This window comes from Opisthorchis viverrini (assembly GCF_000715545.1).
Source record: "Opisthorchis viverrini unplaced genomic scaffold opera_v5_30, whole genome shotgun sequence".
Classification (NCBI taxonomy): Eukaryota; Metazoa; Platyhelminthes; class Trematoda; order Opisthorchiida; family Opisthorchiidae; genus Opisthorchis; species Opisthorchis viverrini.
Window position 1 is genome coordinate 961,175 of NW_008751686.1, and position 26,471 is coordinate 987,645.

Below are 26,471 nucleotides of genomic sequence, written 5' to 3' on the forward strand. Positions count from 1 at the left end.
AAAACACCGTTTTCCTGCCTCATTAGTTTGGATCTGGCCCCGATAGGATCCTGGCTTTTAGGGTTGTTTCCCTAGTACGACATATTGTCTGATAGCATCAGGATCGCATCAGTCGGACTTAAGACTTCTACTGGGGTTCTGGAAGACTGAAAGAGTTTTTGTCGATGCACTGGGCCATGTTGAGGCCGAGCTGAATATGATACGCCCCAGGCAAAAATATCTACTATATACCTACTTACACACGTTCACGCATACACACGCTTTTAGATGTACCGCACTTTATATTTAACTGCGGGTGAAACCTTGGCCTTTCCCGACAAGCCGTATATGGGCACCCGAGCGACTCCTTCAACATGAAATTTATACTGTCAGCTCAGATCTGAAAGACTCATTCCAACTCATGTGAATTAGTTATTAACGACAGAACTGTGAGCATTTTGTCACGTAACTGAGAGGGTGGGTGATCTCTGTGGTGAGTGACTCGGATGAATTAAACGTGTGCAGTATTGTAGGAGTGGTATATCAAACAAATGAACGAAATAATGTTTGGCCGATCAGACTCAATCTGCTTGCATTCAAGTATTTAAAAAGTGCTGATTGTGACAAACTGTTCCACAGAGTTTATTAAAACAGTGCATACTGTTGTGATATTTAGGTTTACTAACCACTCCCAGCAAAATATTGATCAGAAAAAAAATTCAGCTTTTGATAGAAAGACTAAGCGCGTCCAGGTAACACAAACAGAAAGAGAAAGATTACGCCCATTTTGTCACAGAAAGTATATTTGAGCGAAGAAATAAACAACTGAGGCACATGGCTTGGAAGAAATGTCTCAAATTACACTTGAAAACCAGTGAGAAGATAAGGGGAGTATAGCATGACCAAGGCGACATTACTCTGTGCGTTACTGAGAATTTATTCTACATCAGATCAATTATGTTGGCGCTTAACTCAATTTCTAGAACATTTTGCGCGTGACTAACAATGAAATCCACATTTACAGCGGTCCAATATATTTACCAATGCCATAGGAATTTTGTGAGGTTTGAAGAAGCGTGGTATTATAAATATACATAATACAATGTAGCTTTTTCAAATGCTTTTTCGGAAAAAACATGTATAATGCTCCAAGTTGCATTCCTTACGAGCCACCACTCATAATTTGGAGCCATTTTACAAAACTGTTCTGTCTGGGCTGTTAAATAAACGTTTGATTGTGTATGCTCCTGCCTCATGTGAGTTCGCCGTGTGGTGAAAACCGAAAGAATCATACAGAACACTGAAATTAGGCCAACTGGCGGGTTGTAATCCTCTTCGCTTCATCGTTATATCTGACGTGTAGCAATTCTGTTCCTCATAACCCACAAAGCTCACACAATGCTTAATTGAAAAATAAATAAAACAGTTAAGTTTTTGCCAGCCAAATCATATTGCGAGCTCTGGCTTGTTGAATTTAGTGGTGTCCTATTCCAAAAGCAGCTTCTTGCTACCGACTTAAGGAATTAATGCCCGTAAGGTTGTTCTCAGCAACCTTGTGAGTAGTATGTTCCGCCAAGGAATAAGTTTATCGCTTCGCTGTGTCACACCTGGGGGATAATCCACAATATCAGTGCTTCTGTATGCACAAAACAAAGACCATTTGTTCTGCCTCTATCGTTTTTTTGACTGACTGCCTGTTTTGACATACCAGTCTAATACAGATAGGGAGATATTTTTACCGTTTTGCGTCTGCGATAGAGGTTCCATTTGTACTGCGTTCATATGACAAATTTTTGTGGTGAAATCCGCAGTCCCTTATTTGTTCGCTACAGTCAGTAACAAAGCCTACACCTATCATCTTCCTTTCGAAAGACACCTAGTGAGAATTTGCACTGTGTACGCATTGTGCTGTTTCATTACAAAACTGGTGATTCTCCCATGGACATTCTGAAGTTACCATTGCATCAGCCGATGTTGTTGTTTCCTAATGCAATTAACAGAGCTAGTTCAACATGCAGTCAGATTTAGTTGTTGAGGCAAAACAAATGGAATCTAATGAAGTGACTACAAAAATTTAGCAGTCTTTAGGTGGTAATTAGGCCTCCTAAACGCTTATCCAGCTTGCAGGAATGTCTTGTTCCCTCCGGTTCTCCAAGTACTAGACCCATGAAAACATGACAACCTCAAACATTTGTATCTGTTGTGCAAAAAAACGAACAGGAGTGGTGTGTTTACACATGATTATTGGGGAAATTTCCATGGACATTAGTATTTTTCTTGAGCAGCAATTGTACGATTATTGATCACACATAACGGTGCTGCGTTATGAACAAAATACAAAAATGATATGCACAGATGGTAAGTACAAACTCATTACAAACCCTTAAAACTTAGTCAGGTTTTTCATTCTGTTTCATTGGTTACTGGAACCAGGACAAATCCCTCCTAGGCAGCTACCTTTGTGCTACAAGTCTCCACCATTGACCTCGCTAAAATGGTCCACTATGACTAGCCGAAAGCCACCCGATCACCTATAAGTCATCCTAAAGAATAAACATGTAACAGAAGAAGTCATTACAATCAGCTTAAGTCAGTCACTTTTTCGTCACCTTAAGAGGTAAGACAAAAGATTCCGCCCACCTGATATACACTTAAGGACCTTCAGTTTACTTTTTTGTTTGGTAAAATAAATCCTAAGTTTTGGCTAAATTATGGGGACAATGAAACATTTTATTACTGATTAAAGAGCAAAACGATAGATCCAGGTATACAAGAACAGCTTTTGTTTGCTTTTTGGTTCAGTGCACCTGAAAATATATTTAAATCTGAACCCCTTTTAAAATATGTGGATTAAAAATTTTGCATTAGTGAGCAAAATAAAGTAAAAAGATGCACAGAAAAGTGCATATCTATTACATTTATCAATCAGGCTAACGGCTAGAGACAATCACCTATCTACAATGATATTGCCGTCTTTCCGTTAAATTTTTAAGGTTTGAATTTCAAAGCGCAAGAGGAACAGAAAGCCCAGCAGACCGGTTCAGTTGAATTTACATCAAATGATGTAATACGCCTGGTATAAATAAATCCTAACAGCAAGTAACCTTGAAAGTAATCTCAGAGGTTTTGACGCTGCGGTATTCTGGCACTTTCTTAAAGGATTCGGTATTTACTTGTTTGATCAATATTCTCTGTATTTAACCGTTCCCGATGAACTCATGCAAACTGAGTCCGATAGCCTTAACAAAGGAAACCTTTTGAGTAGCTTAAAAGTAAAAACTTGAACAGATTCGATTGCCAAAGTTCTGTATCCAGGGAATGTTATTTTGTGCAACCATATGCTTGTACAGTTGTTGCATTTCATCACTACATTTATCTCAGGTAAAACACGCACAATGTCGAAGACTTTCAATAGACAGGTAATGGCTGTTCACTGCTTCCTGGCGTTCCAGCGTAGTTAGATTCACTGGCATTGAAAGCTCAGGTGCAGTTTGTGGTTTCCTCGGCAGAAATATTACACAGGAAACCCAATCCGGAAAGCCCGGGCGACCAAGATCATCCGTCGTATAACTCACATTACTAGACATTTGCTGCAGCTTATTCCTGCGGTATTATATTTATATTACATATTATATATAATAATGACATATTATACGTACAATTGTTGTAAGCTTAAGCTTACCATTCAGAATGAAAAAATGATGCAGAATACAATTTTCCGATGCTTGTTGGTTTCCAGGCAATTACACTTGCTTCGCTGGCTTACTAAAAAGTGTCAGTCTCGTGATAGGGTATTTATAAAAATCTAGTAAGCTGACAGTAAATTATGGGTAGGGAATTAGATCACCAAGCCATACTTTAGTCTCCTTTCATTCTACGGAGACCTTGTTTTGATATGTACATCTACAGCTACCCAGCAGCCCAGAGAAACCTTTTCAAAAATCAATTCCTTCGTTAACTTTATTCAGAATGCTCGAAATATTATACAGGTAGGTGTTATCTACTTCTCCTAATAATATGATATTTTTCCGAAAGATATATTTTGTTGATTGTTGGGGAGAATTGTGAACTTTTCTGCAGGTTTTATTGTTTGTGAGCATTCAGCATAAACGCCTATCCAAAATGAATAAGTCTTCTAATCATTTTATTGCTATAAGATAGCGGGTTTGTTATCGGTGTCCGCAAGCCAGAGAGTTCCAGTAATCCTCTAATATGAGGCCCTGCAGCTTAACCTAAGTGTCTAGATATTTCACAGCACTGCACCCTGAATATATATTCTGGTTAACAGGCGATACTGACTTTTATGTTTAGCTGCATACAGATTGCTGCTTTCTTAGTGTCTGAAAATTATTTGCCCCGCAGCAAAAGCATTTGCGTAATCAAATATCCAGTGTGAGAGGTATTCCCCACTCAGTGCGTGAACAAGTATATTCAGCGAGAGTAAACAGTGTAGTAGTGGTTTTTATAGTTGGTTCAAATGCAATTCATTCAACGTTTTAAGCACAACAATCAAAGTCAATTCCTAAGTAAATAAGGGTAGGAACATTCTTCCATCATAAATAGGTAACTAATTAGTACATGTATTCTAATGACGACACCGGCTAGATAAAAGGCAAACAGTATCTTTCAACAACCGAAATAGGAATGACAAAAGGAGATCCGTTCATCTGTGTCCTCGCTATCAGTAGAATAACGGAAAGTTCATAACGTCGCTTTCCCAAGAATAAAATGGCGACCTAGCTTCATCGAACAGACTTACAAAACAATGCGTAGTATGACTTACAGTAGGATAGAATTCCACAAAAAAGCAGCAACATCAATGCTAGCATGTTGATCTGAGTTCCCAGACTGACGGAGGAATTCACCATTAAAAGCACACACTCAACGGTAATCAGTGATCAGGCTTATCGAGATTTAGTTTACTTCGTCAATGTATCTAACTTGTAGTTTGCGCACAAAGCGATGTAATGATTTTCATGCTATTGGTTGTACACGTAATGATGCGATATGATTGGTGGATGTCATCATCTCACGCGTTATCACGTTAATACATCTAAATTTCCATAAGTTACTCTGAACATCTGAAAATATGTCGCTCCATTATCAAGTTGGGGTAAAATGTCCACGATAAACCAGGTAGACACACCTGTTCTAATCAAGAACTGTCGAAATACTAAGCTTTCGTTGGATTCCGATAAATCTAAAAGACATTTTTTCTACGCCAGGTGTCCGATATATGTGACTTAACAATACTTCCACTAATTAATACTTTCCGGTCGGTACTTTCAGCAAATAAACTCACGAATATTTCCATCCTCCTTTTTGTGTAGCTTTGCTTTCAAAGAGTTTCACTACATCCCTGCGAACAGGTTGTTCAGTAACAAGTCTGAAGACGAACATTGAAACAGTGTTCTCGGTCACATGCCATACAACCGAATGTTTTACGTTCATGGAGTTTTGTGATTAGAAAACTAACTTCTAAGTACATTCAGTATCCAAAACAGGTCGGTCATTTCTTAAGTCGGCTCGTATTTGTTGCATAATAAGTTTGCTCGTTTTCTGATTTCACTCAGAACCATATTTTCATTGAACCACAGTTAGGTTTTTAGATTTAGGTTAAATTCAGAACTCAAAAAACCATGATTGGTCCAGAGAAATTTTTGAAGAAAATTTCATCAAGTTTTTTGTTATCAAAACGAACAAGACGCTATTCTAGGAGTAAAGTCACATCATCAGCGAGACGCTAAATCTGATCAAGTTTAGGAGAGAGTCTTTTCTTACTTTTTGGTTAATTCTGATACCGATTCATCTGCCGGGCATAATACATTAGGACCGACCATGTTGCTAATCTGTAGTAAAAATTGAAAAAATATTCTGCTAAAGTTTACTGTTTTTTACCTATAAGACCATCGCGATGGCTTTTTGCAAAATTAATCGTTCGGCGAACTGGAAGCAATCTGAATCGTTTTTATCTTCAAAAATGTAAGAAACCATCGGAATATAAAAGAGCAACTCAAGTGAACGCTAGCGGACTTGTTAGTCGGATAAACCACAAATGACTTGTTCTAGTCAGTGCACAAAAAGAGACTTGCGGTTTTGTGTGCATTTTTTCAAAACTTTATGCAAGCGCTAACCCGAATTGACATGACGATGCTTATGCAGGTGTTTCCTTCGATTCCCTGTTAGTGGTGTGATAGTGAATACTACTGATGAGGCTTGCGAGTAATATGCTCCCTCGTTACTCCGCTTTGCGTCTATTGGAAAGCTGGATTCATTATGGAATTTGGGGATTGCTTTGCAGCATTTGTTTACACTTGAGTGATAGTCAATGAATATCTTGGAAAGTTCGGCAAGAAGTGTTCAGAAAGAAGACGGATATTACGTTTATAAAAACAAGGGTTTTTTCTTTTCTTGTAAAGCAGTCTGTAACTGTTCATTTTAATGTTTCGTGTTAAATAACTAACTCCGCTGCGTAGGCCTTCTTCTTTTCAGTAATAAGTTATACCCACACACGTCTTTTATCTCATACTTCTCTATGGAAACTCAATACTTAGTTAAGTGAGACAGTTAAGTAAACTTTTGCTCCTTTGGGTTGCTTTCATTATTTTTGTGAAATTTCGGACAAAAGATTAGTGTTAATTGATTGTAATAATGGATACTAACGAGACAAAGTTGGAAGTAACATTACTTTTCTGGTTCAAACATTTGGAATAGCGAGATGCTAATATCACTGTTATCATTTGATACATGTGTTGTACGATTTATTACGAATGACTCTTACCAAAACTTCATTGAATATACAGCTCTACGATGTCATACCCTCATAAAGTACTTCCACTTTCGATAAACTTCTTATCAGCGTAATGTATCTTTTTTTTAAATATACCAATTTTTATTCTGTTCCTATTCATTTAACATCTGGATGAAAGGGTTTAGTTACTCATGTACAGGACCACCCTGAGAGAGCTGTCGAGATCTTTTCTGGAAGATATGATGAATTTTATCGACTTAATCAAGGCGGTAAGTTAGTGTATCGATTAAGTGTGGAGTGTTTGATATACACTGCGGTTTATCAATCTCGAACTGCACACCTTAAGTGTTATTTGTCCCCTAGCTTTAGACGACTAGACAACCAGTCGGCTCACACGACTCCCATTAAGAAGACGGTAAGATTTCTTCAAGTGTGCCGTTATCTATGAGGTTTCTTTGAAGGGAACATAGAATAACTGTGTGAAAAAGCAATCAGGTGGATACATTTAGGTCAATCAACCAGCCCTGAAGGTTCACTCTATTATTTCTGCCGGACCCAACTAAACAATGATACCGATTGCCAAGACTTATTGTTTGAACAAGCACGGTCTTTCTAACATTTTGCACAAACCTTGCGTTGCAACCTCACAGTTTTAGCATACGGAGAGTGTGACCTTGTTAAAACTCCATACGTAAAGGTTATTGCACAAGCAACAGTTTTCATAAACCTAAGCACCAGCCACTCATCTGCGTGCCTCTCATTTCCACAGCGACCCACTTTCGTGGACCAGCACTATTGAACTAGACAAGTCTAACCACGGTTGCATCGCAATTCCATAGTATATTAGTAACACCACGATTCAGTAAAACGAATCTTTATACAGTGTCTTTTTGCGACCAAATGTGAGGTAAAACGCTGTATCTCCACTAATATAAAAAAGTATCCATTACAGTTAAAAAGGGATTTCCTCGTTGTCATGCATGTTGAGCACTTATGTTGTGTGCAGTTTTGTTATGGCTACAGCTTTGATTAGTGATAGCGAAATGAAGTGGCTTGTACTGCTGTAAACGCTACTATGAAGGATTTAACTACGAAACATTTATGTTCACAGAATCCGCGGCCTTCTCTCACTTGGTTGTGTGTCACCGGCAAATACTTTCGGCCACTTTCGACCAAACAACCATTATCAGATAATTTGGCTTACACCGGGATCTGGAAGACTCTCTGTGCTGCTTGATGGGAGCTGGGAAAAAGAAACAGAACATTCAGTAGGTAGGACTGGTTTTCTACAAATTGGCTTCCAATCTTGGTTAATTTGTAAGCACCTTTTAAGCCAAGGTTTGTCTGGACACGCGATTCTCTCAAGAGTCATAGTTATGAGTTAGGAGAAAAAGACGTCACAGGAATAAAATATTTGGCCTACCATCAGTAACCAGTAAGAATTCGTTCAGTCCTGTGTAGTCTCAGATGAATTCTCACTGCTTTACTGTTAACTGACAGGGAGAGCTGCAAATACGGATCCAATACAAGAATATACGGGAACCCCACAATCTCCTCTAGGTGGAGCCTGTCATACTAATGCTATGAGTCGACTGAATCGGAAGCGCCAATAAACTTTGGAAGGTCATCCTAGGGTTTTCGCAGTGAACAGAGAAAACTGTCTTTGAGGTGGAAAGAGCAAAGAGTCAATCTGTCGTCAGAATGTCACCCACTGTCATCCAGTCGCCTTGATGTTCTTGAACGATGTTGTGCCCAATGGTGCGCTGGATTAGCATTGTGTTTTTTATAAGCACAATGGAAGTATTCTGGTTTCCACATTTTTGGATGAGTAATGTGATATCAAAAACACCATTGAAGTCACAGTTCACTAAAACGTGCTGGGGCCATTAACCAAGCCTCAATACTCACCCCACTCACTCACAAGTCCCAAATCACCTGGTTTGATATCAAGCAGTTCGAACTCCAAGCATCGGTAATATTCCAGCTCTACTAGTTAACTGGTTTACACTCGTCAACCAATAAAGTGCCTGCGCAGATTTCAACACGATTTCTGTGTTGTTTCATCAAACCTGCGAACTAATCATACATGCGAAATTTTCCGCTTGATAGCCCATAAACTGTGAAGACAAATTCGTGCTCCGTTCTTCTCACATTCGGGTAACTTAGGAAATTCAGCATCTAATCTACTCTTCAGAGACTCTCACTAAGTATGCTGACAGTTTTCAACTCCCGATATTTGTAACTTCAAGGTTCGTATCCGCAGGATTCCAGAATCTACGAGATTCATCCAGTAAGCGCTATGTCACCATGGATATTCCAATTCACAAAGTGGTCCGTCTTTTTGAGTGATCAAAATGTAACAAATTGTGGAGGGATACATCTCAGGTAGCATAACTTCTTCTCAGCGATGTTTCTTGATTCTGCTCCAACATGTCTGTCGTTGATGTTACGCTTAACTAGTGAAAATCTACGACATAAAGCACTAGATGCCCTGAAATTGTTAACCTTCACTGCTCGTTGGTCAACGATGCAACAAACTGTGTACTAAAGACAAAAAAAGATAAGATGCGAATACTTCTGACTGCGACTGCAAATGCGTCATGGCAGCAAATGCACTGGCTACTGAGATAAAATGGAGCAGTTTAACTAGGAACTCATCAGTTTCTCATATCACGTAAAATCAAACTAGCTGAATCACAAAAGGGAGAGCACTTTGATTATGAAATCAATGTGCTCTGAACCTACTGTGACCGTGAAAGTTGGATTGAAAACCAGTTCCGTTGGGTTGAGAGAGAATACGTACGAAAAACAGTCATTAGTGCTTTCTTGGTTATTGCAAGCGTGTGCGTCAAACTCATGTTTTGGGTGCTGACAGATTAAACGAATGCCGCAGGACCTCGCATCAAAGTGACTCGTTGAATCTTATTCTACTTTTATTATCTACAGGAAATATTGCAATAACCATGAAACCTAGCTTAGTTTAAACATTCGTTGGACGGCGATTATAATAGTGTGGTATGCATAGGAAAATTTCTTCGACTTCTGGGGACACTAAGTAGAGCCCAGATGTGAAGGCAGATGTGACCACCCCTCATCACTAGAACGATTGTACTTCTGCTCGACTGACCGTTGACTCCCTTCGAATTTGTATTAAAGAATGCACAAATGCGACTACTGATAATGACCGCTTCACTAGGTTTACCTAATAGGTCCAACTTCTTAAATGGAATAGCAACGCAATCAGCAAAAAGAGTTCTCCACCTGAAACTTTCTCAAACTCTATTTATACATCCAACTTCGACGAACAGACCCAAAACGGGTTGGTATGCTTATGTATTTGCGTTTATAAGGACTGATTGTATGTTGTCATTCTCAGCAAATTTTGGTCCAATAGGAGCCAACTTCCAACTCACGGAAATTAGTAGTCGTTCTGCTGCTGTAAACTACTCACAAGCAGCCTATATTGTCGATCTTTATGCAGTAATTTGTTTACTGATTCGTTATGGTTAGTTGGGAACTACCGTCCTGGATTCAGCTTTCCATCGATAGTTCCGTCTTTTTGCAGATGCATATCACACTGGTGTGTAGTTAGTTCTCACCGCAGCTGAAGCGCCTTTTTGACAATACACGTTTCTAGAGAGAACAACAGAAATCCTCTTATACCCGCATTTTGACTTGGTCCACGCCCAACTATCGTTGTTATGGTGCAACAGTCACGGAAGTTGTTACTAATCTCAACTGGACAGTTGCATTTCCTTTGTTCCAGGAGTTTGGTCTTGCCACTCTCCCCTACACAAACTCTTTGTTCTTGAGCAGACATGCCTACCCAAGCTCCATCTCGGTACTGAAAACCACGAATTCGCGATTGCAGAAAACGGATGCGCAGAACCGAGACAATGTGCGTCAATCACAGTATAACAAGTGGATGTGTACATCGAAGTACTCAGGGATTTTTAATTAAACTGTCAACAGGTATAATCCATCGACTCATTGATCTCACATTTTAGGTTGGTACTTAGTCTGTATAAAAATATTTTGCCTGTGAATGATCCGGTTGAACCATTCAATCTGAACATGATCAGGGTACCTCAAACAGCCACAATCATAATTGTCATAATAACTGAAATGATTCTATGGTTTTAAATCCATGATAAATTGTTTGCTGCTTGATTTCAAGCTGGAATTTGAAAGACATTGAAAAGAGCACATGCGTTCGCGCGAACTGATTAGAGTCTTCGAAATTCCAAAACTTTCCTGTAAAGAAGGCAATTGAGGGCAGACCTTGCGACTCAAATGTAATTCTTCGGCCAAACATTGTTTCATGAACACGGTGAACACCGATCGGTCAATAAAATCCCGCCAAAGGTAAACTCTCCCAAAGGGGTGATTCCCCAATTCGTTACGATAATATGTATCAAGCTTATTTTTGCCAAATTATGTTGACACAACTACAACTTGTATGGCGAAGTTTTGCTCAATACTTGCACTATGAAACCTTATGTACATCAGGTGATTCGAAGTAATCATAATCTATACAACACTGAACTCATTGTAGGTCCTTCTTGATTTCCGTGGATAAAAGATGACCTCTGCTGTCACGCTGTTGAGTAAGATGGCTGAGGCATGAGTGGTTCCGCAAATGACGTCCCTATCTTCGTTTGCGTGGCTGTCTCTTCGTATGCATTGCTATGATCAGCTGCTTTTTTACGTATCGTGTTATACGGTATTGTATCCTTTTAAGATCTATTTAAATGACACCAATTTCTTTTCTACATCATGTGTATATCGGCAAACGACCTACTACGACACTGGAAATTCCATTGTTCCGTGCGTGCAAGGTTTCAGGGAAGACCATTCGTGACCATCGTTTTATGGAACGAACTGTATGATGACTATCACTGTGCGGCCTTTTGAGTGGAGTGTGCGAACAGACCATATTTTCCGGCACTGCTTGCCACATCTGTTGAGTTGTCTTCACTCGATTTGTAACTTCATTATTTTATTTGCAACAAACATTTATCCGATCACCAGAGTGTGTTAGGCGAATGCACCGATTGCTCATACAACCAGTTCATACAGTACTGCTCGGCTCACCGATGACCCATACTGATTTGATTGGCGAGGTGGACAATTGAGTTTTGGTTGTAGGGTAATCGACAAACTTTATGTTGTCTGTCTGACCGTCCCAAAATAGCATAACCACAACGAAATCTCCTAGGAGATTGGATTTTCAATCTTGTCTGCTGTCAAATGCATAAACCTTAAAGAAAGCCGTGTTACCTCTTCCCCCATCATGTATACAACAACATGCTTGTGATACGGTTAACCGCACAAATCCAGCTGAACTGTTCACCTAAAATGTAGATCGGTCTTTCACAGTTAGTATCTACACCGACGAAGTTTGTACGTATTTGTAGAGAACACAACAAAATTGCTCGCCTACTTCATTCTACCACTTAACCTAGGGCTTTTTGTGACCTGTCGAGCCAGATAACCCGCATTTTTAAAACAGAATTTGAAGACTACTAAAACTTATCCATCATACGCTCAACTGGGTCATCTTAAGGCTTCACTATGCTTTCTTCACCTTTTACTATTTATTACGTCCGGTATGCTTCAAGTGTAGAAAGCGCATTTAATAAAATCCTAGCAATGGTACGGATGTATAGTTACTATGACACGACTGCTAAAGGGGATAGGTACAGATTGTGTTTACACCTCTTGTTGTGAACATGATCGAGACATACGTGTCCTGCCACTCACTCCGACACATGGCTAACTTATTTAAGGGCTAACAGTGGCAAGCCGAGCACAGCCGAAGAATTCATGAATACGTCACCAAGGTTCGATTGCGCAACAGGCTAACAGCTGCTTTGAATTGTATAGTCTAGCCTATATCTGCTATATGACCCTGAATGTAAGATTTCATTGAGGTAGCATTAGAAGAAACAGCATGGGCCGCAAAGTTCGACTAAATGATGCGACGGAAATGCTTTGGTATTCTTCAAGTCCTTAATTTGAACCTACAAACTGGCCCGTGTGAAAGGAGGTTGAAAACGTTTTCATAAATTGGAGAGGTGAAACGGCCAACAAAGCGTGCTCTCAAATCTTCGTGGGAAGTCCCTCATTGTGTTTCAGATCCCCTGAGTTTTACTGATCACCAAATGGCTTAAACTGTAAAGCCATTTTCTACCTGCGCGTAATTCCTTCATTCAGCAACTGTTCCGCTTCGTTATAACCATTTGTAGCCAAGCGAACAATCCATATTTATAGTCATGGTTATGTTTAATAAAACGGGCGATTAGATTTTGATCAATCCGAATGTATGATCTAGTGCCGTTGGGAGGGGGGGCTAATCGGTTTGTACAATTATGTCCAATTTGAGCATCCTTGATTTGTTTGGTTTTCACTGGCCTCTCCAAAGGCATTGCAAAACCCCTTATACTAACTCATCAGCCAGGACGACTGCTTTGTTCATATTCACCAGTTTTTGCTTTCATAGTTGGACTGCATAACTACTGTCTGCTTTATTGAAGCTGCTTGTTTTCCCATTCTGTGAGCTGTAAGTCGAGGTTCATTCTACCCCCGCTCGCTCTGTTACCCCCATCACCCTGTTATGCTTCATTTCTCAAACGTCCTCCGAAGCTGATGTCTTCTTGATGTTCGTAATCGTTTCGATTAGGTGCTAATTCGAGGCCAACTGAATGGGCGAATTCCATGAAGTTGTTAGACACGATTTCCAAAACTTGACGTTATTGCCACATGGAAAATAGTAGGTTATTTTTAAGAGGAGGCTTCATTTTCGTTGGACCAGCTTATGGCAGTTAGCACTCAAAATCAGAAAGATGCAAGTGTTTGAAAGTGAAAAGCGATGGAAAGTGGGCTCAGATGTTTTAAATTGTGATTTCTGGTGTTTTGATTCACTGAAGTGGATATGCTTCCTAACACGACCTGCGATATTTCACAGACGATGTGGAAAAGTGTGGATGACTGGATATACTCTTGGCTGCCTCAGGGCCCACAGGAGTTACACAAACCACATTGTTCACAATGTAAACGCTCCAAGAGTAATACCAGTTCGGTTGAAACTGATAACTCTCAAAGAGACAATTTAATCCGGATAGGGTTGACTCTCACTGTCCGTAGGATACATCATTCTGCCGGCAAAGACGTTGATAAAAATGTAGGCTAAAATGACAATACCGCCGACCTGTGTACGCAGCTTCATTGTACATGAACAAAAGTGCTTATTCGATGATTGTCAGGGGCTTCCCTGTCAAAACCAAAACGGGTCGGTAAATACTGGAGAAAATAAGTTTAAGAAAACTACCCGACTCGTACCCGGGGATACGGATCTAGATATCTAATATCCAGAGGTAATTTCTGGCATTCTGCTGAACAGGAACTCTATAACCACCGGGTTTGAGGATTTGATCGCACGTGTGCTCGTGCATTTGAGGTGCTTGCTTATTCGGTTAGGCTTCCACTGGTTTATGATGACTACTTATAGGTTTCCGGATAACGAATCGAACAGAAACTTAGTAAGTACCGAGTCGACATCCATTCTTGAGTCGTACATTAGGTTGAATGGTCTGAACGTGGACATGATTAAAGGTGGGTAACACTAACCAGTGACAGAGGGACCTATTTATCTTATAGCTACCATTTGAAGATTTGACGTCAGATGTTAAGGCTTACTTTTTTCTCGGCTATATATTAACGCTGCCTGCTTCTATTTGGATATGAACGGACTTAAGTGGCTATAAGTAGAATATGTAAACATGCTGACTCTGTGTGATAAAAAGGAAGGAATACTGACCGGCTATGATGTGTGCGGCGCGTGCGTTGACAGACGGGAAAGACGGTCTTAAGCTAAGCTACCCGTGTTACGATGAGTACTATGCGAACCGGCGCTGAGGAGAAATTCCCATCCCGAATGGTCGCCCTATTTTATTCAGAGACCATTCAGAGGAACCATGGTACTCAAGAGATGGCCCCCTAGTGGAAGCAATACAGAACAATGTTGCTAGTTACTAACAAGAAACAAACAACAGCAACTTTGCGGGGTTTTTGTTCAGTTATCGGGAAAGATTTACACCGGTTAAAAACGTGGAGGAGACCTTCTTGAGATGATGCAGATGATGACGCAAAAAGTGCTGTCCAGCAGCGATAAAGACAATAATAATAATATCGTTTGATCCGATACACTGACTGATATACCATAAGATACATCTAATCCCTTACTCGTGGGCAATAAATCAACTAGAGAATGGATAGATCTTAACAACCAGAACATGGTGGACTACAAAACAGTGAAGAAGAGGCAAAAAGTTTATCCGTAACATGGTGGCAAACCGCGGCTTTTGGGAGACAGAAAGGCCAAAATAAAATAATATAACAATGACCAAGTTAGTGAAAATAAACCAAAATAAAGAACAAAATAAAATGACAAAGCAAAAAGTAAAAGTTAATACCACCACCGGAAGCAAATTCAGTAGATTTGCAAAAATGACACGTTTTGCGTTTTGAGAACGAGTAACTCTGAAAGTAGAGTTGCCAGCGATGGTGGTGGAAATCGTAAATGTCGCATTGCGTAATGGAAAAATGGAAATAAAGAATAAGAATCAAAACGCCCAGACACATGGATAGATAGATAGATAGATAGATAGATAGATAGATAGATAGATAGATAGATAGATAGATAGATAGATAGATAGATAGATAGATAGATAGATAGATAGATAGATAGATAGATAGATAGATAGATAGATAGATAGATAGATAGATAGATAGATAGATAGATAGATAGATAGATAGATAGATAGATAGATAGATAGATAGATAGATAGATAGATAGATAGATAGATAGATAGATAGATAGATAGATAGATAGATAGATAGATAGATAGATAGATAGATAGATAGATAGATAGATAGATAGATAGATAGATAGATAGATAGATAGATAGATAGATAGATAGATAGATAGATAGATAGATAGATAGATAGATAGATAGATAGATAGATAGATAGATAGATAGATAGATAGATAGATAGATAGATAGATAGATAGATAGATAGATAGATAGATAGATAGATAGATAGATAGATAGATAGATAGATAGATAGATAGATAGATAGATAGATAGATAGATAGATAGATAGATAGATAGATAGATAGATAGATAGATAGATAGATAGATAGATAGATAGATAGATAGATAGATAGATAGATAGATAGATAGATAGATAGATAGATAGATAGATAGATAGATAGATAGATAGATAGATAGATAGATAGATAGATAGATAGATAGATAGATAGATAGATAGATAGATAGATAGATAGATAGATAGATAGATAGATAGATAGATAGATAGATAGATAGATAGATAGATAGATAGATAGATAGATAGATAGATAGATAGATAGATAGATAGATAGATAGATAGATAGATAGATAGATAGATAGATAGATAGATAGATAGATAGATAGATAGATAGATAGATAGATAGATAGATAGATAGATAGATAGATAGATAGATAGATAGATAGATAGATAGATAGATAGATAGATAGATAGATAGATAGATAGATAGATAGATAGATAGATAGATAGATAGATAGATAGATAGATAGATAGATAGAAGATAGATAGGTAGTTAGATAGATAGATAGATAGATAGATAGGTAGATAGATAGATAGATAGATAGATTAGATAGATAGATAGATAGATAGATTAGATAGATAGATAGATAGATAGATTAGATAGATAGATAGATAGATAGATTAGATAGATAGATAGATAGATAGATTAGATAGATAGATAGATAGATAGATTAGATAGATAGATAGATAGATAGATTAGATAGATAGATAGATAGATAGATTAGATAGATAGATAGATAGATAGATTAGATAGATAGAATAGATAGATAGATAGATAGATAGATAGATAGATAGATAGATAGATAGATAGATAGATAGATAGATAGATAGATAGATAGTAGATAGATAGATAGATAGATAGATAGATAGATAGAAAGTGGAATAGTAGCGGGTAAAATTTGGGAAGAGAAGTATTAAGTAATAAAATTTAGGTAAATTTGGAGGCAGTGCTCTCTGAATTCCGGTCTGCCAGACCTCATTCATTAACGTTAAAATGAGCAACCTTTGGACATACCTTTTGACGTTCTGGAATACTTCTGGTTCCGATGCCAATTTCTAGTGTTCTTGTGGTACACAACTTGCTCATACAGAGAAGCACCACGGGGGAAATAAATATAGAAGAGAACGAGCCATAGGCTGAATCAGGCATCGATTTGGCAGCCGCAGAAAGCATCCCCAGGACTGACGCCATGCCCATAGTTAAGACCTTCGGTCAAGAAATTGCAAACGAGATGTGAGTACAGTGGCTTAATTTTACCGAACTACGGGTGAGCCTTTGCGGCACCGCCATCGCGGCTTCATGCATGGTTTTTGGATAGCCCCTTACATAAACATCTTCCTTACAGGCAGTTGAGGCTAGGAAAATTATTTCAGATCGCAAGGATTGAATCAGAAATCATGGACGGGCGGACCTACCGTGTTTGTACCGTCACGTGATCCAGGGTCTACTGATGGCACAGCTTTCTCAGCAAACTACAAGCCATTACCACTCAGAAGGAATATTGAAGCAGCCGTGATTAGAATGAAACTCAACGGAGGAAAAAGCAATGGAACGTTACCAGAATGGTCTAGAACGAAATGCACTGAGGAATAGTTACTAAGTAATGAAGCCAATGCAGTTACAGAATATCCTGCAATCGGTACAGGGCAGATGATAGACCTAAAAGTGAGTCTCCATGGTGGAGCGTGGCACGACGCTGGCCTTATTGGTCCTAGTTCTTTTCTGATCCATACTTTTTACACTATAGTGACTTTTGCGGTTTGGAGAGCAGAGCCAAATGGGCTGCATTAGATGGGACAGAACGATAGACAGCGCGAAAGTTGATAGTATAATCGGCTTACTCAGCTACGCGGAGAGTGAGGAAAAGCGGCCGATGGTGAAATTTTCTAGATAATATGGAGGAATTGATGCTAGAACAATAATGCCCACCTGAATTATGACTAAGTGATTTATCTCCCAAGATGGCGGTTACGAAGAGAATAACTCGGGATTATGGATGGAACCCAACGGTGTAACTCACGCGTCTACAACTTGTTCACCAAAACAGGTGGTCGATAGTGCGAAAGGAAGAGCTGTCTGTTAGGAACGCGAGTGTGCAAGGACATAAACTGTGCTCAAGTAAACGTCGCACAATGCTAGTCCAACTTGTGTAACCCTAAATCAGAAGGTAACCGAAACAGTAAATGATGATTCCAGTGGCATAAAAGTAGAAAAATAAAGAGATCTTTGATGCTGCGCGCTTCTGATGGATGTGCACCGCCAATCCAGAGGTCCGACAGCAATAGGTTTAGGACGCAACCTGGGTGTGTGATATTTGTGAATGGGGTAGACTGGAGTGAAAGGCAGATTTCTACACTTTTTGGAAGCCTCGTAATAATCAACCGACTGAATTGCTCTACCATATCTATCACTAGAAAGTCAAGAGGTGTGGTGGATTTCAAGGTAATGTGCGGTCAGCGTCCGGCCAATGGCTTCATGGAGCTACTCAAAACTGCTCCAAGTGTCACTAGGGGTTTTCGTAGTCGAAAGCATTCAAGGAAAAAATCTGCGGAAGATGTTAAAGGCGTTTATCGACACCGTTGTGGTTGCGTTTCACTCTTGGTTTCCGGTGCTGCGCAGCTGCAGCGTGTTTTTTGTTTGTGTATGTGAGTCTGGTAAGAAAGATCCTGTCTATGTGATAGTTCTCAATTTAGAATACTGTGTGTCAGTGTGCTGATTTTTAGGATGACAGGACAGCTTTCATACAATATCACAGAAATCGAAAATGGGAGAGTTTTGTGCAACACCGCGCAGAGACATATCTAGGAAAACGTACATCTGAGCACCGGGAGCGAATAAAATTGACTGATCTGCAGCAGCAGTTCGATTAAAAGGGGAACAAAAAACCGAGGGTTATTGAAGACGCTTAAGATTCAGTCCACAGTGGAGACCAGGTGTTAACTTTACCATCAGGTACTGTGGGAACAGTGACACAAGTAAAGAAAGTTATCACCGACACAGCAAAGTTATGATGGTGTGCACTATTACGAAGTTTTAAGAGGAAACTGTTTTAGAAGGAGGGCTAGTCCGAGTGGGTAGGTAATTAAAGGTTGGTGGATTTAGGAGACACATGAGGAGGGAGAAAAGTCATATTTAATTTAGCTTCCGTTTTACAAGGCATTTCGCTGCAGCAGTTAATGCTGGGAGGTATGAGTAAGCTCACGACATTTGGCCTATAATAGTTGAAAGCGTATGTTTGGGTGGCGGGATCGGTAGGCGAGTGGACCGGATTATGCAAAATAACTTCCAGCTAAGTGTACGCTAACTATACTGAAAAGTTGAGCGCAATGAAGGAAAAATCCTGAACAGTGTGCCATAGAGGGTTCAATCTCTATATAAAAAGTGAGTTATTTGTGCCGCCAACTTTAGAGAAGCCCGATAGTGAGGAGCTGCCTCGGTGACCCGGAAATAGGCTTGCTGTAAAACCTAACGATAAACAACCCTGTGAATCCATGGCGTTCGGTCTTTGTGGGCTAAGCTTGGGCACATTAGGAAATCATTCAGGATTTGGCAGAAGAGAAGCATGAGCTTTGAGCCCTCGACCAGCAATTCGAAGTCCAATTCTGATGAAGTATAACAATTTTAGCGAAGTACACCCATTTGCAAACTAATTTGGTTTTTCGAGAGACTCACCTGGATCGCAACTGAATCTCTCGGCTTTGATGTTTCCAGGCAACTGAATGCGCTGCACCAGGCAGCCTCATGTTTCAGTCGCTACGATATTCGAGATATCGCAACACATGTATATTCGAAATGCACTACTCAAAAGGTTGCTAAAACTTCGTCGACAGCCCGGTTTCGCCCTTCTTAGGGCTCATCAACTAGACGCAGTCCCCGAGTTTCCATCAAACTTATGTTCTATTTGAAACCGAAATGCACGAAATCAGCAAAATACACCCTTTTGAAAACAATTTTACGACAATTTTAGTCGAGTGGGTGAATGTGCATGTTATTTTTCTGTCGTACACAGACATCAATGGTTTCAGGTGTGACACGTCTCGCAAGGTGTCTGTGGTACAGAGCAGGAAGAGAATGGTTTCTGTTAACCTCTCTCCGCTATCGAGCGATATCGCCAAAGATAGGCTGTTTCCGACTTCTGAAACTCCGTTCCTGATGAACGGCTATTCCAGCAGGACTAACCGACCTGCCTTCCATAAAAATTCGAAAAAAATCTGGTCTTCAAAGCTTGAATCATGCGTTCTAGAGTTCTCATTGAAAAGAATGGGTGGATTCATCCGTCCACGGGCGAATGATTTGGAGAAAGATTTCAAGAATAGTGCAGACTGTTTCCGTTTGCAGGGCGTATCCAGATTTGAGGGAGAAGCGTAATTTGAGACCATCCAAATACACTTAGTTTGGTGGGCAACGGATTTCAGATGTAACCCACCAGTAGGGATGGGTAGGTCCGTTTTGCGAACATCCGAACGCTCTCTGGACCCTTTTCTGGTATATTGGCTTGTAATGAACATGACTGATGCTCCATTTATTGCTCTATTCATTATTCTTTTGTTTTAATATTCCAGGTGATGTATACACACGTCAGTTGGAATACATAAGAGCTACTTGTTACACCTTGCTGAATTCTGAGTTTCTATTTTGTTCGTCTATACTGATATACGTGCTGAACTCAATTACTATATTTTGGAGTCGTTTTTGGGACAATTTATCATGATTACGGAAATGGAACTAATAAATGTTAAACAGTGCGAGACTTAGGAGATTGTTTGGAATAGTTGGACAAATGGTGCCTTACAAAGTCTGATATGAATGATAAGTAACTTAAGGCGTATTCTCCACGTTTTGTTGTAAAGGAGGCGTATAAGTTGACCGAACATTTAGTGTATCTTGAATCTCTAATCGACATTTCCTACAATACATTGGACAAAAAGGTTCAACACTTTAAGCCGATTAACTTGGTAGCAGCCGAAAGTTCAATATGTCGATGTGCTTCCATTCTCAGTCAGTTCGTCATTTTGAATTGCAGTTACAGACACAGACAGCCAAATGTGACTGTGGTGCCCAACTAGAAGATCAACTGCATCATAGACGTCCTGCTGGCATCTAGTTGCCTGAATTACAACAGAAGCCGCTGCTCTATCCAGATTAACAATCCCCAACTACTCGGAAAATATTTGAGCAGTATAACGGTGTGAAGCATGTAACGAAACTTGATGAAGCAGTGTAGTTGAATTACTCCAGAAAATTATTCAACGATGCAGCTGGACAACAGATTCAAATCTTGAACAAATTTTCGTACCCCAAGTCTATCAACACGTTGCTTCACGAATCATAATTCTGACTTAGCGGTTCAAAAATTTGGGAAATGTGAATCTTGTGGACGAAGTCATTCCAGATACCCATGCCCCCACAGACGGGCGAAGTGTTTTTTATCTACGAGAAAATGGGACACATTTAACTTATTTGTAAATGCAAAAAAGTAGGTCACCTAACTTCTAATCCCAATACTGACCTGAAAGCATCAAGTGAAGATATCCCTGCCCCTTCTCTATCTATTTTGTTTCTAAATTCGATACACACTTTTAAAACTTTGATATCTGCTTCTAGGCGCAAAAATATATTTTCATTGTTGACACTGGTAGTATCGAGTCCATTATTCCACACTCAGATCTAACAGCATTCTATCCCAATGTCGTGATAGTGCCTACAGATGTTAACATTCGCGGTATCACTGGACATTCTGTACCTCTAGTTGGTAGTTGCACGATTCCTGTGAGATTGCTCCGATGTACCTCTTTCGATTGTAATTTTTTTAGTTTCAACCTTGGGACCATCAATTATCGGACTCAAATTTCTGCGCTCACTGCGAACTAATATCAACTTATTGACTTCTGTGAATGAGAATGAACTCAAACAACCGATTCTTAAATATTCTAAGGCTACAGGTGGCATGCGAATACCTAAGGTGAGACTCGAAGTTACAGAAGATCCTATATTTCTTAAGAGATGACTTATTCCATTTGGCTTACGGGAACCTATCCGTCAAGCATTAAGTTCAATGTGCGCGGAAGGAATACTGGCTCCTGTAGAATCATCGAAATAGGCAACTCCGACAGTTACCCCACGGAAGGCTGATCGTATTACTCCGACAATTTTTGGAGACTAGCCATTAACGCTAAATACATGGTTACTACTACGTACATGCACTACAGAATAGCCAGAAGATGTACTTTATCGTTTATTAGGTTCAATTATGTTCGCAAAAGTTGGTCTAAGAGATGCCTATCGTCATTTGGAGACTAGCCATTAACGCTAAATACATGGTTACTACTACGTACATGCACTACAGAATAGCCAGAAGATGTACTTTATCGTTTATTAGGTTCAATTATGTTCGCAAAAGTTGGTCTAAGAGATGCCTACCGTCAAACGCCACTGGACGGAGCCTCTAGTAACCATACCATGATCAACACACCCTTTGGGTTATTCCGATACAATTTCTTTCCCTTTGTTTTGACTGTTTCACCAGCTGTATTTCAACTAGTTAGGAATACTATTGCAAAAGATTTGGAAGGTGTTGGGATGTACCAAGATAATGTCGTAGTGTACGCTGCTGATAAAGCTACCCATGATATGCGTCTGTTGGTTTTACTAAGGCGATTTTCTGGGCTCAATGTAGCTGTCCACCCTAATAAATGCACTTTTGTTGTTCCACCATTTTTATGCCTTGGCTACATTGTGGATGGTGGCGGTTTTAAACCCGATACAAACCGTCTATCTCCTTTAATAAATGAGCCTTCACCAACCAGTCTACAAGAACTACGCTGGATTTTAGAAGCACTTCACTATTACTCTCGTTTTATTTCTAATTTTGCTAAACATGCAGGTTTTCTGCTTGATGTCATAACTGTATATAAATTTTATCGGTCCTCGAACCATGAAAAGACGTTGAGTGCATTGCTTGGTCATCTTCAGAATTCAACTGTGTTGAAACCATTTTCCGCCAAACATCACTTGACCATCATTACTAATGCCTGTCCCACAGGACCAGGAGCAATCCTTGAACAGTGTGGCAAACCGGTGATCTGCATTTCCCGTCGACTTTCAAAAGCCGAACGTGGATATTCCCAGACTCAACGAGAAGCACTTGCGGTATATTGGGCTGTCAAACGGCTCCATAAGTAATTTTTGGATAAAACTTTACCAGTGCTACTCATCACGGTGCTTCAAAGTTCTTGTATCAGCCAACAAAATCTCTGGCGAAGACATCTGCTGTTATGATGCAATGGTGAACTATTGCACTGAGTTCGTACACCTACATGATTGTTCACTGCAGTACATGGATGAATCCTCGTACATATTTCTTGTCAAGAATTCCATTATGCGCCTCTGATTCAAACATTTCAGATTGTTTATTGGGTCAAACGGGATGCGCTTGTTGCCGATGCTAAAAGATATTTTGCCTTCATTTTCTCTGCACTGCGACTTGGCTGGACGCCACAGGAGCAGCGCCGATTTCCTGCTTTTTACCGTTGCCAAGAAAGTTTGTCCATTACTCCGGATGGTTTATTGTACTTTGAGGATAAACTTCTCATTCCACCGACTCAGTGAGCGACGGCTCTGGCATTCCTCGAGGAATGGTTAAAGGGTCTTGGATGTCGACATCTGTTCACTGCTCCACGACATCCTCAGTCGAATGGGCTTTCTGAGAACGTTGTCCGATTACTAAAATCCGCCATTAGTTCATTCTCTCCTACTCCTTTTGTGGAACTGGAGCGTACAATGGATAATTTTCTGATGCAATACAGGAATGTCGTTTATTCCGGTACAGGAAGAGCCCCGCATATCTATTTAAATCTCCCTTGTTGCGTTCTTGACTGTGCCAAACGACTGATGTTACGTTTTTCAAGGTTAACGAAATACAACCCGCTACAGGAATCAAAATTTAATCAAATGGCAAACGGATCTTCACAACTCTGGATTTGGATGTCATCTGAAACATACAGATCAGGTTGAGTTCAATATCCTAAGTCAGTCTGTTAACTGCACTCCTGCTGTTTCAAATACTAATGAATCCTTTGTAGATGATCTTATGGTATCCGAACAAAACGTCAAATCTGAAGAAAACACTACCTGCAAGAACCTGAAGTTTCCAATCCGAGAAGATCCGAAAGATTGCGATCAAAACAATCGCTCATTCAAGGTGTGGCGGATGTGCTTAACATGGTTGATACTGTATTCATTGCTCTATTCATTATTCTCTTGTTTTAATATTCCATACGCTGTGCAAATACACCAGTTCGAATACATACGTGCTACTTGTTACGCCGTGCTGAATTCTGGATATCTAGTTCGTCTGCTTATACCGGTATACGTGCCGGAATTCATTACTACAAGGTTGTCCTGACCAGCTAAGACATTCGCTCACATCTAACCAACTCGAAGAACTTTCAGTCTTTTCTCCTCACAAAGTCAGTCATATTCTGTACAGCTTGCGTTCTCTCCCGCGCTATATATCATAAACTCCTCTCCCTTTTACACCCTATTCCACTTCAACAGCGATGCCATTGCGTCTTTATAGTTTTGCTATGCACCATGATTCTCGTTTTCAAGCTGCCTTGTATCTGTATTGCGAATTTCTACACTTCACCATCGACACTCACGCTTTATGTGACACTGGCCATAAACCCAACTTTCCAAGGCCAGGGAATCTCAGCAGACTTAGCATCCTACGGTTTAGACCGGGTCTTGATTATTTCAAGGCCATAAAGCTGTAAAAGCCGTTGAGAAGCTACAATTGTTCACTCACCTATGGTTCCTTTTGCGGTTCGGGTGTCTGCGACATGGTGCTGAGGGTTATATTTCAAGGCAGCTCCCGAGTACTTCCCGGTCTTAGGTGTCGTTCGCTCGTGTAATATCAGTCTGAAATGCGGGACTTTCAGCGAGGATAGGATACACGTTATGAATGTCGGCGCAGTTTATGGGCGCGTTCATGGTGCGTTCATCGTCCCTAAATTCGGAGTCCTCGGTATGTCATGGATTATCTGCATAATCGCACAATGCGTTTCTGTTAGGGTACGCCTACTATGACCGCCGGTCATTCATGCGTGTGGTTCACTGTACCTGTCTACTTGTAATATTTAATTTTAACATGCAACGTTTGCACGAGGTGCGAACGTCTGACTCGCAAGTGCACGATAGTAATCGGCATATGAATGAGCAACACGGACAGGTCATTTTCGGTTTTTCTAGATGTTTTGAGTCATGCATGGAAAAAGTGAGTATGTCCATAAAAAACTATGGAATTGACTTGACTGCTGAAGGTGTTCAAGTCCTGCTCAATAAACTGCCCTCCTCGGACAGTCCTGTTTGTGAACGGGTATCCGAGAGGTCTTGTGCACATTTGGACCCATGGTTGTATCTGTTTGCGATTACAGCAGGTTGAATGTACTTCAGAGTCGGCGACTTGCGGTCTGGACCTGGCAGCTAGTGTATGAAGGCCAAAGTCTGGATTGTATATAAAATGGCGCCGAGCTACAAATGGTCATTCCTCGCTTGCTCCTCTTGCGGTCCGGGTCCCCACGACATGCAGGACGCCGCCACCACGGTTGCAACGACGGTACGGCCAGGTAGGATGGTTACATGTGGTAGAATGTCATGTAGGTTCCCAGGATGTATCCTCGGACGAACAGAATGTTGGTGAAGTCCCTTCTCCCTAGAATGCTGATCAAAAGAGTCGTCGGTAAGTTGATTTTTTGCACACAGTCATGCAAATGACTTATATTTAGGTACGCTGATTTTGACTACCGATCGTTCATGCGTGTCGTTCACCGATACAGTCGCCTTGTAATGATTAGTTTTTATATATGCAACACTCGCATGACCTGCGTACGTCTGATTGCCAAGTGTGTGCTGCGAACCGACGTGTGAATGCTCGGCAGGAGCGTGTTGTGTTTGGATTGTTGCGATATTTTAAGTTATCCATGGAAATCCGAGACTCTCCGGATGAACTATTGAATAGACTAGACTGGTTATGCTGTGCGGATTCTGCGCGATGAACTATGCCGCTTGGACTATCCTGTATGTGATCTGCAAGGTATCCGAAATCGGGTGCGCCCATTTGGACACATGGCTGTGTCTGTTTGTGATGATGGGATTTTGAATGTTCTCTCTCTTTCTTCCGTCCATCTGCGTGGTTTGCTTGCAATGTATGGTGATGCAGTTCAGGCAGATTCAACCTAAACTCTCCAATGCTACCACACGCAGATGTGGGAAGTGGGTGGGCTTTTCTGCCGTAAAATTCATCCCCTCCTCTGGCCGTTTCCATTCCATTGCCTTGCACTAATTCTTTTCCCGTTCACTTTCCAGGCACAACTGTGGAACACATTTCTAATGGTTCTGTTATTTGCTGGCAATCAATCATAATAAAATTGTTTTCCTAAACTTGGTTCCATAATTCCCGACAACGCAAGCGTCACGGCCTTCAAGGCATCCAGGCCTTGAGTTGAAGACCAGCTTGTGTAGGTGATAAAAGAGGGGCGTAATTTTCCGGTCTCTTTTATAGCCTCAGAG